Genomic DNA, 4,319 nt, shown 5'->3' on the forward strand with positions numbered 1-4,319 from the left:
TACCTCCACAAAACTGTCTTCCCTATTCCATGTAAACCCTGTCCTGGAACTCTAGTCCCAGATCCTACAAGCCTTGAACACACACTTCCACTCTGTAGATACGTGTAACGGTGCCACCTGAGTGTGAGTGAACTCGTCTCAGTCACTTCAAAGTCCAAATAACAATCTCTTTGTAGTAATGACCATTAATAAAGTACTCCTGACAATGCTTTCCTGATGCTTCCCTGGCTCTGCTCATCTATCATTGATGTGTTTTCTTCTACAGCTCCAACCATCTGGAGAAGCCCAAAAGAAATTGATTGAATAAGGATAGGAAATGCTGAAGCTTAATTGGGAGGGTGGGGAAAAAAACCCAAACCCCAACAAAGCAACAACCAATCCTTTGCCCATCATACAAATAAGTAACCCTGGAGAAGAAGAGTAGAAATATTCAATGAGGCATGATTTGACTTGAATACACTAAAACAATTTCCATTACACATTACAGACATGGAAATTTCACTGCAAAAGGGAAGTTGATAATTTTGCTTGACAAAGGATTTTCATCGAAGTGTTCAAAGGTCAGCACACACGTGCTTGCCTGTCAGAGTAGTGTCCTATTTTGGAAGATGTAGGCTAAGGAAAAGTTACTTCTGTAAAATCAACAAATGGCTTCAACTCTCAGATACAGTACTATCTTGTGGGCAACTTCCTGCCAAATGCTGATATCATCCTGGATTAAAAAAAAAAATACTACAAATTTTGTTTCTGTCAGCAAGCCTTTCTACTAAATCAGAAATACTATCAGCTACAAAGATTCGACTTTACTCTCAGAGAAACCAGTTGATACAAAAAAAATTGAAAGGATTGCAAAAAAGAAACCTTATTATTTGAAATTATAAACCAAATCCAGTTTTACCAGACCACACTACTTGAACAGCAAGTTAAGATACTTAAAGACTGCTAAATTAATGCTTCTGATTCTTGTGTATCGTACTGAAACTACTAGCAAAATGCACACGAGATACTCCAAGATAAGTTTTGCTTTAGGAGCTGTTAAGTATGAAAATGAGCTGACTCAACTGCATTTTACTTTCCATGTAGAAGTGTGCAAAAGCAGAAGTTTCCACTCAGGAAGCAAACCAAACAACACAACCTTACACAATACACTCCCGCTGTAAAAAAAGGTTTATCCCATGTTCACAGTGAAAAGCTGATCCTCACTAGGGACCACAGCAGCACTTTTAGAAATTCTCCTAAGAGAGCTCCCGAGCCCTGTATAAAAAATTAAAAGCTGCTGAAGGGCAAGGACCTGTCATGTCTAAAGTTGCTCAAGGCCAATCTGTGCTTTCACAGAGTAAAAATGCTTCACTTTGAATAACCCAAAGATTACTGGTTCACTTCTCATAATGGGCAGCAAAGTCTCCTGAAGGTGTTAGTTATGCCAGGTAGTGAAGACAGAGACATGAAAGCTCTTGCACCAACAGTCAAAAAAAGAATAAAAGAAGTTTGATGAATTACAAATACATATGCATTGCACTTTTATCACACTTCTTATGCAACTGTTGGCCACAGGACACCAGGCTGGAAGTCCCTGCTCTTTGAATCAGTACAACATTGATTACGATTATGAGCATGACCAAAGTCTTGAGGAGAAAAGTCAAAGAAGCATTTCCCAACCTCCAAGCAATCTACATGGATGTTGTAGCCTTACATGCACGCTTTGCAAGACAATAAAACAGAAAGGAATCTGCAAAGTACGGCAGGAGTATACCATGCACAATGACAAAGTAACTACAATTCATTACTGACTTATTTCTATCATATGAGCACTGAGAAGTAAAACAATTATTTTAGAATAAAACAGTATTTCCATATCTCCCTCCTACTTTACTTTTTTCCTTTTGGAAATTGTTTCCATTGCTCTGGTAACTGGAGTGTTGCAGTTTAACCCTGGTTAAACTACTGAAGAACAATAGGAGAGGGAAATTACAAGGAAGTTATCTGGTACTTCGATATGATGTGGGCCCTTTCATCATGGCAATAGAGATTGTTTTAACTTTTGGGCCTAAAATGTAAGAAAAAGCTGAAACTGTCAAAAATTTAACCCCACATAGTTAAAAAAAGTCTTTATATATAAAAAAAATTACTTGCCTCACTCACAAATAGCATGTAAGTACATAAGACTAAATGATAAAATTTGATGTCAATACATCTCAAACACACGCCTTCTTAGACTTCTACAGTAAAACCAAGTCTGATCTTGTTAGCAGAGACAGACCAGAGGAGACTGAGGGCACATAATGTCACACAAACTAATTAAAATCACTGTTAATTGAACACACATCCTAGGTACCATTCTACTGCAGAATCCACTTCACGGACAACGTACAAACCAAACAGCCTAGCAGCTCATACTCCAGGAACACTCAGTGTACTCAATGAGGAATGCTAATCTGGGGACCTTAAAACTTGAACTGGCAGAGCAGCCTGTTTGGGAAAAATGCTGCTTCCCTGCACCTCCTTCCACACCACGGTTAACTATGACTTACCAGTCAAGGAAAAAAAAAGCAGAGCTGTTAAAAATGGAATTCCCCCTAGCTCATCAGATGGACCAGTTTTGACTGTAAAACCAACTACTATTGAGAAGCCACTAAAAGACAAAGAAAGGGCATGCGAGCACATCTTCAAGAACAGGTTAGAGCCACATGATTGACCTACGAGTAATATACACAATACACGAGGAAGACTGAAAAAGACCCCAAGTATTTTTATTCAAGCATATGTCAGCACTTTTATGAACAGTTTCACTATTTCCTGCATTGTCAACTTTCCTGTTTGGAGGTTCTTTGCTGAAAAATAAAAAGGGACTGGAATTATAAGAAGGAAAACGTAACTGTGAAATCACAACTACTACCTATGGAATTAGAAGTATGCCTCAGTTATTAGTAAGTTTCTTAAGCTGATTCATTTTGAAAATAAGGCCCTTGAAAAAGCAAATATAAAGGAAGGAAATGAGAGCAAATCCCATATTTACTGAACACAGTAAGAAAAAACAACAGCATATTCACAGTCCTCAAGACTTCAAAGTGAATCAGTGAGGGAAAAAAATATATCAAGGGCTAAGCAGTTCAAGAAACATCAAGAAAATGGTTGGAAGACAGACACACCCATTTATGTTAGCTGTCTCTTTAGAAGTATAAAGAAGTAGCACAGTACCAAAGTAGGTTTTTTTTTTCAATGATACAGCATTTATTAATGTTTATTAAGCCTTTTATTGTACCGCAAGTACAGAAAAATACTAGTTAAGGTAAAATGCTACTCAGGCCTTAATCAGCTGGTGTTACTGATACAGCATTTTGAAAACAGTTGCAGCGAGAGAAGAAATGTGCCAGAAAAATGCAGATAAACTGTTCTTAAAGCATTAAAACTGACAGCACACCTAATTTAGTCAATCACATGTGCCTAAATATTGTTTCTTCCTTGTGCACCAATTTCCGCACAATAAAATGTCTGAAAAGGATAGGGCATTAGGGTATCATAAAACAAGTTACACACTATTCCACCTCATCTTGAAATCAATTTCTTTTTAATAGAGTCTACTCATTCTCTTAGTGTTATTTTTTAAAGTCAGCATTAGTTTTGCCCTCCTAAATACTAGTAACCTCCACTGCAGTTTATCCCTTCATCCCCAAAACAGTGTACTTCACTTTAAAAGTGACCTCAGCTACAAGTAGCTAACCATAAATCTCAAGTCTTGCCACACTGTAATTTCAATTCAACTCTGTATCAGCGAAGGCCTTAAAAATTTTGCTTATTTCAGCAGAGTATTCTAAAATTGACAGATGTTACAAAAATATGTAACAACCTGTTTTGATATATCACACCTCACTGTCATTAAAAAAGGTTAGTGAAGCTTAGAAACCCCTTTTCAGAACCAAATTTAGGACAAAACTCAACTTTCGTCAAGGAGGTTCTTCCACCTAGTCACTAAGGGGCTTCTGTAGTCGACTGAGGAGCACGAACGAAACTACTCCAAATCTCAAAAACGTGATCTTTATGTTCACGAACACACACGCATGCATTAGAAGTGCTGAGGGAAGAACTGAGAGTTGAACCACCTGCCTAGAGCGTTCAGTCAGTGTCACTACGCAGCTCGGCATGAGCCACAGGCAGCTCGAGCAACCCCCGCCCTCCACCACTTTCCGAAAATCTGCACCTAAACACGAGACGCCCCACAACGGGAGAGCCCGAGACGCCGCCGTTCTGCCACAGGCCGGCAGCGCTGCGGGCTCGGCGCGGGGCCCCCCCGATCGCGCCGGGAAGGGGCTGCGGGCTCC

Source organism: Corvus brachyrhynchos, unplaced genomic scaffold (genome assembly GCF_000691975.1).
Source record: "Corvus brachyrhynchos isolate BGI_N302 unplaced genomic scaffold, ASM69197v1 scaffold200, whole genome shotgun sequence".
Lineage (NCBI taxonomy): Eukaryota > Metazoa > Chordata > Aves > Passeriformes > Corvidae > Corvus > Corvus brachyrhynchos.